This window comes from Leptidea sinapis, chromosome 9, assembly GCF_905404315.1.
Source record: "Leptidea sinapis chromosome 9, ilLepSina1.1, whole genome shotgun sequence".
In the NCBI taxonomy this organism is placed as follows: Eukaryota; Metazoa; Arthropoda; class Insecta; order Lepidoptera; family Pieridae; genus Leptidea; species Leptidea sinapis.
The window spans coordinates 6,634,858-6,651,543 of record NC_066273.1 but is presented as its reverse complement, the minus strand read 5'-3'; the positions used below and the strand labels follow the sequence as shown (position 1 = coordinate 6,651,543).

Here is a 16,686-nt window from a genome sequence, read left to right as displayed (position 1 = left end):
TCTTGTTCAATAGACATGTTTGTATTTTGATGGCGATAAATCTTGCTTAATAGACATCACCCTACTTGGAGACAGCCTGCCGAAATATACGGCTTAACTAGGGCCTTCCGAAGGGCCTGAGCTTCTACATTTTTCAAGATAACGTATCTGCATTAGACTGCGTCAGAATTTTTATTTGATTAAGTATATCTACAAAGTTTCTTTGTTAGACAAAAAAAAACCTCCTAAAATATGAACTCGATATCTTGAAAATTGAGCTGGCACATGGGGGGTCCTCTTTCCCATTTAAAATGCATTGAAAAAAAACTTATTTTTATTGTAAGTCGTCGAAAAATTTTTTTTTCATTCGCCAGCTTAATTATCAAGATATCAAGCTCATTCTTTTAGGAGATTTGTTTTTTGTCTAACAAAATTAACTTTTTAGATGTACTTACTCAAAAAAAACTTCTGACGCAGTCTAATCTGCATACAATATAAACTTTCTTGTTTGTATACACCATTTATTATGTTGCCGTCTCATCTCAGGATTTCCTAGTTCAAAAACCTAGCTAAAAATAGCACTCCTTTTTAAATGTGGGCATGTTTCACATTCTCTACAACATTTTTGTAATTCAAACAGCATTCTTGTCTAACAAGCCCAAAGAAAACATTGTCCTATTTGTGCAACTAGCATGCGGTACTCATGCAATAGTCTTCTTAGTTTTAAGTATAAAGACTGCATTGTAGTTTTGTCAAAACGAATAATATAATAATCACATATAAATTTACAAAATAGGTATTCCTTTTTATTTTATTCTGAATTTATATCTCCTGCTTTTACAACCACATGTACCTAATGGTTATTTGACATTCCAATTAGTACCAACATTCAGTTATGATAATATTTATAGAATTATTTGTAACCTGTTAATATTATATTGTTTTAGTTATTATATTTAATATATTCTTCATTTCTCATACTCGGAAAGTATTGTTGTTTTGATCTGATCATTGGGTAGAAAATGCTGCTTCCCTCCACAGAGAGGGATAAACTCATACAAATTACTTCCCACCCAAGGGCCGGAATGAACTTTAAAAATACAACTGCTGTCAGCTGTGAAGAGTTTTATGTAAAAGAAAAACTAATAAAAAAAATGCTGCGGCCATGTGACTTTCTAAACAGCCAGTGTGAACTTAGCGCAAATTTCTTTGAGCGGAATAAGCCGCAACAATTACGCGGTGAGTACCATATTTAAAATTTAAAAAGTGGACATAAATTGTACTAATTTGACAATTTATATTAAATAGGAACTAATATTATTACATATTATCTATGAATAGTTTAGATAAACAAATAGTTTTATTTTCCTCATATCATATCATCAGTCCTGCGCTGCCATCATCCAACGTATTCCGGCGATCTTGACCAGACCGTCATTCCATCTCGTGGGGACCAACACTGAGTCTTCCGATAATATTGTTATATTCTATCATAATATTGATACACAAATAAACTTTATTGGAGATTTTTTTACTTCTGTTCTGACTCACTTACCCACAATACACAATTTTTTATCATAGTTCACAAGAATATAATTTGTTTCATTCCTAGAAATATATGCATCAGATTTAGCTAGTTCTTGATCTAGTAAATGTCCTTATCCGTAGCTGGTACGAAATTGAATATTTGTCAAGCCATAAGCATTGATATTAACTATTTCTGCTGTTGTACCACTATCAATTTATCACCAACCACTAACTTTCTAATGAAATGTAAATCTGACAAATGTTATCCTATTTCGTGTTGACAGCTCAGCTTCTCTGCCCATTGCAGACTATTTGTCTGGGGTTTAAATTAATCGCAGTCTATTTTAGCCTTAAATATTTCCCACCGGGGTGCACTTATAAGAACGTATTTAATTAGTTCATTCGTTTCTTCGTATCTTACTTAATTAATACTAAGTAAGGTTACTTTTTTATACTTACCTGCAACCCAATTCTAAAGAGGATAGCGTATTTTTTATGAACCATTATTACCGTATGTTACTTGGGGGGGGGAGGCTCCTTTGCACAGGATGCCGACTAGATTATGGTACCACAACGGCGCCTATTTTTGCCGTGAAGCAGTAATGTGTAAGAATTACTGTGTTTCGGTCTAAAGGGCGCCATGGCTAGTGAAATTACTGCCCAGGCAAATGAGACTTTACATCCTATGTCTCAAGGTGACAAGCGCAGTTTTAGTGCCACTCAGAATTTTTTGATTTTTCCAGAACCCTGAGCGGCACTGCATTGTGATGGGAAGGGCATATCAATTACCAACAGCTGAACGTCATGCTCGTCCCTTATTGTCATAAAAAAACATACATTTACATACGTGCTGTAACAATTGTACATTTTATTTTTGGAGATATTATTAGCTCTTATACAAATTGTTGCTATAGAAGATAAAATTAAAACTATACTTAATATATATAGGTAAACAAAATCATTGTTAGTACAACGTACCTACTGATATATTGTTTAACAAAAAAACATTTAATAATTTATTTAATTTAAGAAAAAAATTAATTGTTGTATCCGTTTTGGATATATAAATAATCTTAGCGTAATAAACTACTTACTTGACGGGTATCCATCTAGTTTTCTTAGGGCATGGAAATTACCTGAAATGAAAAACACTATCCAAAATTTATTATATAATAAACAAAAAAAAGGAAATTATTACATCAATTTTATGAATATGAATAAGAATAACTTGATAATATTTAATAGACGCCTACCTCGAAGTGGCTATCTAGCCAGGGTTGAGATCGTGTACATAAAATCGGTAACTATCAGAATTTCAATTTAATAAGCTAACATAACAATAAATAATACAAACAAGTTCTGGAAATAAAGCCTGTATTTTTTGAATGTCGATATATTCAAACTAAATTTATCCGCTCGCATATTAAATTAAAAATTATAAATGCATGGTTCTTGCTAGATTTATGAACAACTTAAATTCACGTCGATGAGCTATAACTATTCCAATAGTAGGTTTACTTTGCCATAGCAATCTTCTTCGAAATAAATTCATATAATAACTTGGGAACGGGAGCGAAAACGGGAACCGGAACTGGAATAGGACATGAGATAATTTTCAATTCCAAACTTGCTTATTATTTTTAAAAACTCTTTATCTACGCGGACGCTTTCGCGGGCATCAGCTAGTACTATATCATTTTTTTTATGGAAGAAGAGTACAAATGGTTCTCTGGATTTTCCCCCACAAAACAAAACTAATACATATATTAGTTTTAAGCATAATAAAGTTTTATCCCTCAACACGTAGGATAGGGTTGTAGAAATAAGTTTTCAGATTCATACATTATATAAGGCTTAATTGTAAATTGCTATAATAAGTAGATTATAAGTAATTTTGTATATATTGTACTATCAAATATAGAAATTTGGAATTTGATTTTTTTTTGGAGTACAAATGAGTATACATACACCTAATAGCATGTTATTACCGGAGCCCTACACCAGAGGAATAGCAAGAGTACTGCCGACTTATAATATAATATCAGAGTATTATGTCCTATGGTATATTGCTATGCGGCAGTACTGCCGATATCAATACCATCATTGTGCTACAGAAGAGGGCTATTCGCGCTATATATAACCTAGCTCCTAAAGAATCATTGAGAGCAAAATGTAAAGAAATAAACATCTTGACTGATGCCTCTCAATAAATTCTTGATATTGTTATGTATGTACATAGGCACATAAGTGGATTTGATAGGAACTGTCATAACCAGAATGTTAACACCAGGAACAAACATAAACCTTATAATGCCTACTACTCGGCTAAGTCGAGTTAGTAAGTCTTTTGTGGGGCGTTATATACGCTTTTACAACAAAATCCCAGAAAATTTTCAAAACAAATGTATTACGAAATTCGAAAGAACTGTTAAAAATGTTTGTACTATAACATAAATGACTTTCTTAATGATACCACTGATTGGGAATAGAGCGACCGCCCCCAGGCTATTAAATAATAAATTTTATTGTACGATTTTACATTGTAACCTTACTTTTATAAAAAAAAAGAAGCCCACTGAGTTTTTTTGGAGCTTTTGAAAAGGGTGGTAGTCTTTGACTTTCAATAAAGGATTTTATATCATATTTTGAATAAAAATATTTGAATTTGAATATAAAACATTGAACGTCGTACATATGATTTCGAAAACACATTGCCATTGGTCGGCGAGGTTCGAACCGCCCGCGTCGTTGTGACTTGCTGATCATAAAAATGTATTCTAACACGGAGATTATTTACGGCGTAGCTACGCACGTAGCCAGGGGCGTGCATTGGTTTTCTTGTAAGGTACGTGGATCTAACTAGTCGTAGTTGAGCTTTGCAATATGCAAAGATTGCTTACCGTAGGTGTCTGGTATCTAGCGTTAGGAAAAAATGTATGAGTGGGTGTTCGATAGAAGTTTGGTTATAAAATAACGGAACCAAATTAAACTAAATCAACTTTAGCACTAGTGCTATATTTATTTAGGTTTATGACGAGGTAGGCACTGCCTAATTGCATATTTAATATGCACGCCCCTGCACGTAGCATATAATATATAGCGGCAAAACTCACTATAAAATTATACAGCTCCTTAAACTTCTCGTATTGCGAAAGCTAAGCGTGCTTTCAGTGTTTTTTGATAAAATTAAAAATCATCTCATGGACACGAAGATATTCATAGATTAAGTGAGAACCTACCCAACAATAAACATCACCGGCCTTACAAATAAAATTGGCATAAAGTTATAACTAAGTATAAACCAAGAATATGTAAAATGTTTACAAATAGACATTTTGCTTACGAATGGATTGTTCGGACGTATAACGTTTCCCGCGTTTATTTGCAAGGCAGCATGTCATTCGAAAAACTTCAAAATTATTGTATTGACAGTGTTGTCAACGATATTGTATTGCATTTTCTTTGTTTATCGTCAGTTATAACTACACCAAGTTTATTTGTAAGGCCGTAAAATTATAATATCAATGTCTTAGATAGCCTCTTGCTGCTAGAAATCCGATGAAAACAGGCCAGGTTTAACACTTTAGTGTGCGTGACAAGAAACGTCTTACACTCGTGATTTGTATGACACTTTGTGTTAGTGTGCGTGTTTTGCTCTAAATAGAGGTTAACTGTTAACTTCAATTTTTTTCGACGTTTTCACAGCTGTCTAGACGTATAAATGATCTGATATCATTGTTTTCAGAAATTGTTCCTCTCTACTTAGTTTGGCATGCATTTGGTGTGAATTCATCTTAATATATATTCGCCTTCACCACTTTTTCAGTTGGCTGCGCTAAGCTTTAAGTAACCTCTTGAAATTAGTTTTTCCAAAATACCTACTCAAATAACTCATCATGTTATATATAAAATTTTCGTGTCCCGGTTTTTGTTTCCAAACTCCTTCGAAACGGCTAAAGCAATTTGTTTGAAAATTTGTGTGTATATCGGGTAGGTCTGAGAATCGACAAACATCCATTTTTCATACCTATAAACGATAAGGGTACCCACCACCCCTAAAGATTATTTTTATTTTATTTGACAAATATTTTTATTTTTATTTTATTCAGCATTAAAAAATACATACAACTTCAAAATTTTCGATCTACACTTATTTTGTATCGCGATTTTAATATTATTCTATTCCATCCACAGATACGGACCATATCACAGTGTTGCAAGATGGCAATCCAAAAAAATGATTATTGTAGTACAATTAATTATATGTACTATATATTTGGTAGGTCTGAAAATTGGTTGCTTTTTTTACCCCAATTTTTATACCCCAAAAATTTTAATTATTTTTATTACTTTATAAGGAAATGCAAGATTTTCTGGGTCAGCTAGGTTAACGGCCGTTTTCAATAACCTATCTATCCTTAGTTTAACTTACTAGAGGTAGACAAATCTATCCTTTCACGCTTACTTACATTTCAATAACCTATCGACATAAAGCTTTGGACTATAATTATATTGGACATAAGTATGGATAGATAAGATCTTGTCATTAATGGCCGTTCCCAATATACTATCTACAGATAGAGATAAATTACTACCTTTTTCTGTCAGTAATTAGCTGTCAAGAATCTGAAGCTGAACTAATATACACGATAAGTCAATCTTATCGCCTTAAATTTGGACGCGTGAATTGCAATTTCCATACAAACTTTATATCGCTGGTAAGCTAAACGTCGTCCCATTGACAGACAGCGTGCACGGATAAGGTGAGTTACCGTCGATAAGTTTATTGGGACAACAAAAGTCAACGATAATTACGATTCTTATCTCAAGTAAGAGATAGACTGAATATTGGAAACGGCCCTAAACGGTGACAGCAATGTATCCGTAGCTAGAGGTACGTTATTGAAAACGGCTGTAAATATATAATCCCTGTCACCTGGTGGATGGCTCTAGACAAAATTACGAGCTACAATGTTATCTGTCTATCACACAATTATATCGGCGCATAATACAAATTCTGATCTATTCATGGTTTACTGCGTCAAAGTTATTTATGAATATTTAATAAATCCGATGCACGTGGTTTACTAAATCATAGGACGTAGCCAAAACGTACAAGTTACAACGAAACGTTTATATTATAGCTGTTAAAAAATGCCGGCAGCGCTCCTGTGATTCCTCTGGTGTTCACTTAACACCAGGTGACCCGTACACTCGTTTGTTCTCCTTTTCCATAAAATAAATAACATTTTTTTTTAAATACTCAGCGAAAATGTGTTCTTAATCAAACCAAATCAAGAAGAATCAGATAATTAATATAATCTGCCTGATCCGGCTTTTCAAAATAGATGGAACTTTCCGTACCAGATAAGGCGTGTTAAAAGAGATCACTAAGCCTTCTTTACAATGTGATCAAAATCAGATATAATGTAAAAAGATTGCCAAAACCGAAGGCAGGCGAAGACGCGGGTAGTCACTTGTATGTATTTGAAAAAAAAAATTCGAGCAGACTTTAGTTTTGAACTAAACGTGCACAACGTTTGGTTCAAAACTGAAGTCTGCGTAAGGAATCAAGAAGTGACCTTTGATACGATTTGTTTAAAACATGTGTTTGAAGGTAGGTATGATTCTATTGGTAAGTTCAATAGATGGTTAATTTAAGACGAAACATAGAAGTAGCTAACATTTTAACCGACTTCAAAAAAGGAGGTTCTCAATACGTATGTTATTGTCGGTGTCAGCCAAGGTAGGTTTGTAACTACATACTTAGTTATAGGTGAGATGTGCTTGTGTCGCACGCGCGACGTGAGGAGGCGAGAGCGGGGCCACGGCGGGAGGACGCGCGAGGGAGTTAAAAAAGTAAATTGTACTGTTAGAAGTAGTTCTTTAATGTTTCTATTAATATTATCTTCAGAGCGGCGTAACAGAGATCACACTGTATATTGCAGTATCGTTGCAGTACCACCATTAAGTTTTATGGAACTGAATACTAAGCCTCATTAACTCTCTCGTGAACTGCACTCGGTTAAATTATTCATACTTTAACAAATAAGTAATATAAACATTAATATACTAAAACAATCCAAGTAACGAAAATGAATATGGATGCGAATCGCGTAATATAAATATTAGCAAAGAAAATTATTTTTTTCATTCCGTTCCAACAGTTTAAATTACCTCTCATAATGAAAAATAACGCATATAGGTCAATTATGTTTAAGTAGGACAATGCGCAATTTAACTTTTTGCTTGGAATACACTACCGCAGTAACACAGCTAAGCCAAAAGTCAGATAAATGGAGTTACTTCGGCTTTGGCAAGTGCTGCATCGTTTGTCACCCTAATATGTGTATCTATTGGACCATTTTTCAACTACATATATTTATTGTTGATTGTTGACTTGACCGCTTATTATGGCGCCTCTCCGCAATCGGCGAACACACACGAGCACGATCGTCTGTTTAACCTAATTCCTGCCGCCGAATTCCACCTTCGCACGACACGCCACAAGTTAGGATATCATCCCCACCATCTGGATGTGTGGCGGTCCTCCACAGTGCGGTTTACAAGGAGCTTTCTTCCACCTACTACAAAGCTGTGGAATGAACTTCCTTGTGCGGTGTTTCCGGGACGATACGACATGGGTACCTTCAAAAAAAGCGCGTACACCTTCCTTAAAGGCCGGCAACGCTCCTGTGATTCCTCTGGTGTTGCAAGAGATTGTGGGCGGCGGTGATCACTTAACAACAGGTGACCCGTACGCTCGATTGCCCCCTATTCCAAAAAAAAAATCCATCTTGAAGGAGTGCCGCTCAATAAGGACGATCGTGTGGCTGCTTACACGATGATCAACGATTAACTTGCCGATGGCAGACGATGATACAAGTAACGATCAACCCCGATAGTGGAGAGGAGGCTTTAGCTTCATGTTTTGTCACTCTGACCATTAAGGCGGAGTTCCGGCAGGAACAGAAGGTTGTACTATGAATGTTTGTTTCCGACTAATGATTCATAGGAAAGGATGTATGGTCTATAATGGTATGAGGCTATACTTATAACATAATATATTTGTGCCAGTTTGACGGTTAATCATTATTAGCAAAAATAGATTAGGTAATATGAAACGAGTTAGGTTTTAGGGACGTTCTAAATTCTGGGTATGGTCTAATGATAAAAAAAATTCGTCGTTATTATTAGGGTTATTAAGCATTTTTCATTAATACGGATAGCAAGTTTCAGATTCACATAATTAAATACAAATTAGAATTAATTCCAACCATAGAGCATCGTTTAGCAGTGTCTTAACAATGCGCGATATAAACTCAAAACTGCAAAACAGATATTTATGCGATATCAATTACTGTATATTATAAAACAAAGTCCTCCGCCGAGTCTGTCTGTCTGTCTGTTCGTGATAAACTCAAAAACTACTGCACCGATTTTCATGCTGTTTTCATCAATGGAGAGCATGGCTTTCGAGGAAGGTGTAAGTACATAATTTGTTAAGTTCTTGTATAGATATTTGTATGCAGTAACGATATTTGTTGGAGGTGTCGGATAAAATAAGCCGTCTGGGAGCTTTCAACGAAAACGCTGTCTAAGCCCTTTGAGATAAGAAAATAATGTATAGTCGAATTGTATATCTCATATAGGTCTACTGAAAAGTACATGATGGCATATGTCTGTTTCTTAAGGATAACATACTATATACATGTTAATACTTAAAAAAAATGGCAATTATAAAGCGGCTATATAAAAGCTATGATTAATAATGTATTAATCCGTATCATTTTATTACTACATATCATAAAATTATACAGAAATACGTAACTACATATTTCCAATAGCTTTTTACTACATTACTTCCGAATACACTATTTTTTTCTATTAACAGAACAGATTCATCGCGCACGCTAGGCTCGGCTCATGCGTTGTGGTCAATAATCTTAATTTATTTTTGAGACTTACTAGTGACCATGAGCCGATTCACTTAGATATCAATTGATTACACTAATGCATAACTTAAAAATAATGACTATACAATAAATATAAGAAACAGACCAATCAGAGATGGCCTCATGAACTAACGACCAGTGAAATTGTCAAGATATCATTGCCATACTATATCACTATAGTGTACCCGTGGCATTACATGTCACTAAAACCAGGCCGTTAAATTGTAAGAAATGAAGTCGATTGACAATCATCCGATCAATTATAATGTCACGGCTTTTACTTATTACAAATTTTATTTTAAAACAGCAAAGAATTGCAATTAATTTATTAAAATATTACTAGTCTAATAATCACTCAATAAAGGCCTAACATCAAATGTAAATATTAATAGGCGTTGTTTATTAAACTTCTTGCTCTTATTACAATTTGTAAAGGGTTCAATGTCATTTGTCAGATAGCTCCCGAGCTGTAATTACTTTATTTAGAACGGCAGTTTGTTTACGACTTTCCTTCCCTTCAACTTACACTATTAAATAATTATATTTTATTATTTCCATGAAACTCTTGACCCCTTTAACAGAACGTTAGCTTTATTGGCTGGCCTTCGAAGCAGTTCAAAGAAGCAGTATTTTTTTAAGCAGATAAATTGAATTTCGCATGTTTTACTCAGTACCTACATTTAGGGCGGAAAGAAGCGTCACCTATCGACAAGTTCGTGCCCCTATGTTTTTACGATAAAAAATATCAAAACGTATTAATCATAATAATCAAAGATTATTAGCATTAGCCATATAAATACTTTAAAAATAAAACTAAGCAATCAATTTTGCATTATTCTACTAACAGTTCTTACTTAACATTATTTGTGTAATTGAAGGATAGAGATATTGAAAGGAGAGTGACTACGGGAAGCTGTGCTAATGGAGCGCTGCATGCCTTTATGAACGGCCAGTCTGTGCCTAAAGAGGCGCGAATGGCGGTGCATAATAGAGTGCTTGTCGCCACGTTTAATATACGGAAGTTGGGTATGGCAGAAGAAGCATAAAAGCAGAATTAACGCAGTTGAGATGCGATCACACTTAGTATGTGTGACTGATTGATAGAATTATGTGGTCTGAAAGAAGATGTTGTGACAAGGTCTGAGAAAGGAATGCTTAAATGGTTTGGACACGTCGAACGAAAGAGTGAACAAAGAATGACCTATCAAATATATAAGGCAAGTGTGTGTGGGCAAGTCAGTCGCGGGAGACCTCGTAGAACATTCCTCGACAAAATTGAGAACGTTTTGACACAAGCAAAGGTTCGAAGCATCCGGAACAGACCAGCATGTATGAAAAGAGTAATTAATACAGAGGAAGCACGTGAGGTTTGTAAGGATACTCGTAGAAGCAAGTGTTGTTTTGTTGTCTCTGCCTACCCCGACGGAAACAAGGCATGAGTATGTATGTGTATATATGTGTAAATTAATATTTAGAACAATTTTTCTATTTCATTTCCATCACTTTACTGACTAAAAAATATGAAATGAAAAATAAATTCTAAACGCAACAGAATCAACCTGAAATATGCAACTTTAAATATATATAAATTTATTTTAAATATTTATAGTCGCAATCCGTGATATACCTATCATTATAATTCCAATACCATTTATCATCTTTTCTTAAATCACACTACAGGATATGATACTTTCTGAATTGACTCGATTTTATGTTGAAAAACTCATGTGTTAACTCATCACGATATCTCTGGAACCATAAGGCGTTGAGACTTGAAATTTGGTAGGAATATTCCTTCCGCCAAGAAGAAAGTCCAACTTGAGAGATAGGATAGTTTACATTTCGATTTGGGACCCATAATTATTTTTTATTTTCAATATTTGTTTTGTATGGACATATTTTCTATGAGAGAATTTAGTGACGCACGGTTTGACAGTTCCGCTGTGAAACAATTTCATTATAACAACAGGGAGTATTTTTAACGAAATAATTCTTGACGTTTTGAAATATTATTGGCAAATTTCTATAAAACAGTATTTTTTTTTTAATTATCTACAGAACAGAACCTGTCGGGTCAGCTAGTAGGTATTCTATATAACAGAAACATAAAACTAGAAAAAATCATAATTTATTCAACTCATATACTTTTACTTACTACTAGGTTATTAACTGAAATGAATTTTACTAAGAAACCACACAAACCTAACATTTCACTCTCTTCAACAAACTGTGTATGATTCATTTAATTTTGCTTTTTCAACCTTCAATCGACTAGAATCATTCGCAAAATCTGTCCTACTTACATCGGGAAAGTTTGATTTCAGGCGGTCTAATCAGATTTATGTCGCTCGTGTATTGATGATTAAAGTTTATTTAATCTTGACGGACATATTCTGTTCTACAGCAGACCTTATATATAAATCATGGACTCTGAAATAAATAAATATCGATTTATGTCAATGACATCTAGATTTAAATTATAAAATACACTAACAAGAACGGATTATCAAGCTGCCAGGTCGCTATATAAATGCTAGTTTCTTGCTACTTCTTCACATTTATTTCAACTTTTCAGAAGTGGTGGTAAAATAATTGAAATTCGTAAGTCTAATTTTGAGCTATTTGAAAATTCTTTAGCCGCGTTGGGCAATTTTTGGTAGGGGAAAATCTAATGGGTTCGCGTCACCGACGTGGCTGAAGCACGTGATAAATATATACCGAAATGCAGCAGTATATCAGTAGCTATACAGCTGACGTATTGTGCAACATTATAAGAGAAATTGAATGGAATTAGTGAAAAGTTCAATGCATATATATACTGTGCATATATATATATATATAATGCACAGTATTGTTGAAATAGTGTTTTTGCTTGATATTATTGAAAATAAGTTTCAAAAATAAATTGCAATAAACAATTTATTTGTTTTTAAATATAATGATATTAAATTTTTATACTAACACTTCTAAGTTTTTTCTTGCATCGGCAACTGCCGATTCAAGAAAGTTTCTTCTCCTTATTGATTCCCTTAAAATTGATTTTTGACATCAAATAAATCACTACCTCCGTTTCAAGATATAAATGCGCGCTGAGAGAGAAGAAACGCCACAAGCCACTCTCCCAATATTATTTACTGCGCTATTAAGAAATATACAATATTGTACTGCCTCATTGCAATTGCTATAAAATAATTACTATCTATAATTGGACGTAATTACAGAAAAACGTTCCAAACCACAATCATGTCGAAATTGATTTAAAAACACAAAACTGGTCACGTGATTCATATTAACGGACTGACAAAAAATGGCAGCCCTACTGTCACTCTTTAAATGACATCATGTCTTAGTAGCCCAACCCAAATGTATGGAATACACTAATATTTACTAACCTTTAAACACGAATTCCTTTAAATGATGGTTGTGGCTTGGAACGTTTTAGGATGTCCATACGCTAATTACAATGCAGTACCGCTCAGGATTCTTGAAAAACCCAAAAATACTGAGCGGCACTACAATTGCGCTCGTCACCTTGAGACATAAGATGTTAAGTCTCATTTGCCTCGCGTAGAAGCGAAACACGTGTAGAATTGATTGAACATAAATATTAGCGAAATTTACACTCAAAAAGGCTCACAATATTTGAATAAAGTGTCACCATGAATATGTATACGGTTGTCAAATACTTAATTAAATCTTTTGCATTTTTATAAGCGTCTGTAGTCTGTAATGACGCCCAACCTACAAATCCTTGTCAACTAATTACGTAACTCAAAGATGAGGATATTTTATTAGAGGCTGTTCGTCAATTTCAAGGACGGGGCTTTAATTAAGTTTCGAAATAAATAGCTGTCACAGCCTCTCAAGTAGCGAGGAGACAATGATCCATTAATATGATATTATGCTTTATATAGTAATCCTGTAACAATTACCGCTTTATTATTACCCGACATCCAAAAAGCGGCCAAGTGCGAGTCGAACTCGCTCATGAAGAGTTCCGTACAAGTAACATAATATAAAAGTTCTTATAGGTTTACGATTTATGATGTATTCAAAAACAAATACTTACTAGATCTCGTTGCATGGTAATGTACATCATATATTTTTTTTAGTTTTATCATTATCTTATTTTAGAAGCTACATGAAGGAAACACATTTTACCACTTTTGAAGTGTCTCTCTTGCAAACTATTCAGTTTAAAAAAATATGATTATTGAAGAATTATCCATAGATAGAAAAATTTGAGTTTCAGTTTTAAGTATGGGGAACCCCCAAAATTTATTGTTTTTTCATTTTCTGTGTGATAATCTTAATGCGGTTCACAGAATACATCTACTTACCAAGTTTCAACAATATAGTTCTTATAATTTCGTATAAAAGTGGCTGTGACATAGGGATGGGCAAACAGACAGACATGACGAATCCATACCGTTCTTTGCCATTTGGCTACCGAACCCTAAAACAGGAGGTGATAATATTATCGTGTGTTGTGTGCTTGTTGCCTCATAACTTCGCTATTTGTGTAACGAATTGGAAATCAAAAGGTTTCCATATTTGTTCCACAATGGACAATTTCATATTTTACTAGCTGACCTGACAGTTCTGTTCATAATAAAAAAAAAAACTCTTGCGGGTGGAATATCGTAATCCGTTCTTAGCTAACATTTCCTCGGCGGAAGGAATATTGAAATAAGGAATTGAAATATTAAAATATAATTCAAATTTAATAAGGACTTTGAAGCGTTGTTTCCTTTTTCTGTTTTTTAATATTTATTTACTTTGGAATATGTTGAAGTATGTTCACTTTAATTGAAAAGCTATCGTTTAATATATTTCAGTAGTTATTTTGTCCAAATATAGCATAATTAGATTTTATATCACGCACAAGCGATCTCGCACTCCAAGGTCGATCAAGGTCATAGGATTCTTCTTAGACATTCGGAATGAATATCTTTAATTATTACTATAAAAGCATGTATGTTTAAGTTTTGTTTTAGAAAGAACATACAAAGTATACAAACACTTATAAATAAAATCAATTGTTTTCATTGAAAATACTCATTTATTCTAAAATATAACGGTTTTTCAACATTGTGTCGTGTGCGTAAAATAATATAAAAACAATATGAGTATTTTATGCATGGTGATTTGTCTTGTTTCGATAGCTTTCAGATACATTCACTGAAAATATCCTAACTATAAGCATTCTTTTGTTAGACGTAAAGTAATACGCATAGATACACAGTCGCGCTCGTAAAATTCGCGCGTTAAAATCGTCCGGTAATCAACCGAGTTGAAGCTTAGAGGAATCGGATCGCGAAATAGTTATAATATAAGAGATACACACACATTTACCAGTGGGAGGCTCCTTTGCACAGGATACCGGCTAGATTATGGGTACCACAACGGCGCCTATTTCTGTCGTGAAGCAGTAATGTGTAAGTATTATTGTGTTTCGGTCGGCGCCGTAGCTAGTGTAATAACTGGCAAAATTTAATTTAACATCTTATATATCAAGGTGACGAGCGCAATTGTAGTGATGCTCAGTTTTTGGGTTTTTCAAGAATCCTGAAATGCACTGCATTGTAATGGGCAGGGCGTATCAAATGCCATCAGTTGAACGTCCTGCTCGTATCGCCCCTTTTTGGCATAAAAAAAAACACAGAGACAGTTTTCAATGCACAAGTGACGAATCTAAAACATTCTTGAAATTGACAATTCTACTGAATTTAGATGTATGTCACTTCGACCGTACAGTCTATGACATAAGAGTCAAACTTCCATTACCACAGCATCTTTAATAACATTTACATTTTTTTTATGGAAAAGGATGACAAACAAGCCTACGGGTCACCAGGTGTTAAGTGATCACCGCCGCCCACATTCTCTTGCAACACGAGAGGAATCACAGAAGTGTTGCCGGCCTTTAAGGAAGGTGTACGCGCTTTTTCAAATAATTTAAATTAACAATACATATCGTAGCTGTATGTTAACCCAGCTAATAATGTATGTATGTCTCGTATTTCATAGAGATCCAGTCAGCCGTTTTGACGTGATAACAGCGAAACAAACATCCAAACATACACACTAGACCAGTATTAGATCCGTATATCAGATGGTGTCTAAATACGTGATGCAAATTTTGTCTTTTCTATGCACATTATATATAAAAACAGCGTTGAAATACACTAGATGATATTTAATGTATTGAGACGATTAGTTTGAAAGGAAACACAGCAATACCAACGGGAGGCTCCTTTGCACAGGATGCCGGCTAGATTATGGGAACCACAACGGCGCCTATTTCTGCCGTGAAGCAGTAATGTGTAAGCATTACTGTGTTTCGGTCTGAAGGGCGCAGCGGCCGTAGCTAGTGAAATTACTGGGCAAATGAGACTTGACATCTCAAGGTGTAGTGCCGCTCAGAATTTTTGGGTATTTCTACAATCCTGAGCGGCACTGCATTGTAATAGGTATCACTTACCACTAGCTGAACGACCTGCTCGTCTCAACCCTTATGTTTATAAAAAAAATACACAAGTCGAAACGAAGCTAACGTTTAGCAGTCTAACTATTATTGTTGTTTATGAGATGTCTGCTGACAGACGGACGAGGGACGGTCAATGGAGTCATAGTAACAGGATTCCTGTTGGAAACCCTGAAAACAAACAAATGTCTATTTTTTGATATTAACCATATGTTTGTAAGAATTCCTATCTCTTACTTGAGATAAAAATCGTAACTATCGTTGACTTCTGTCCCAACAGCGATAGAAGTTTGTATGGAAATTTCAATTCACGCGTCCCAATATAAGGCGATAAGAATGACTTATCGGGTACATTGGGACAGCTTCAGATTATTGACTGCAACTTAATTGTCAGTAATTCTACTGTCGTAGAAGGCAGTAATTTATCTTTATCTGTAGATAGTATATTGGGAACGGCCGTTAGTTGAGCAACTGCCCAAAACCTACAATTTATTAAAACATCAATAATTATCAGATCACATTATGGACAACACCGTATTACCAATAGACGCGATGCATTTACTAAATTGTTTTCCTCCGTGTGCACTGATATGCAAATCCATTTCATACCACATCACATTTAAGAGTCTTAATCGTGTAGCAGCACCGAACCGCCTGGAACACATGCCGGATGTGAAATTTTCCACGGACGTCAGTTCAGAAATTGGCGTGTTTCGTTCATTCACGAACGTATTTTTG

At 34.5% G+C, this 16,686-nt stretch overlaps 1 protein-coding gene across 5 annotated transcripts in view; it reads right to left on the bottom strand.

The window, feature by feature from the left end:
• Positions 1–16,686, bottom strand: part of LOC126965935 (dual 3',5'-cyclic-AMP and -GMP phosphodiesterase 11-like) — a 282,867-nt gene that overhangs the window by 183,308 nt on the left and 82,873 nt on the right. The window contains exon 3 of one of the 5 annotated variants that reach the window (XM_050809740.1): positions 2,601–2,657. The exons of 1 other annotated variant lie outside the window; for it this stretch is intronic. The gene's annotated coding sequence lies outside the window, so the exon portion shown is untranslated. Of the gene's footprint in view, positions 1–2,600; positions 2,658–16,686 lie in introns of those variants that run through there. 3 more of the 5 variants (XM_050809742.1, XM_050809741.1, XM_050809735.1) reach the window with 3 other exon arrangements.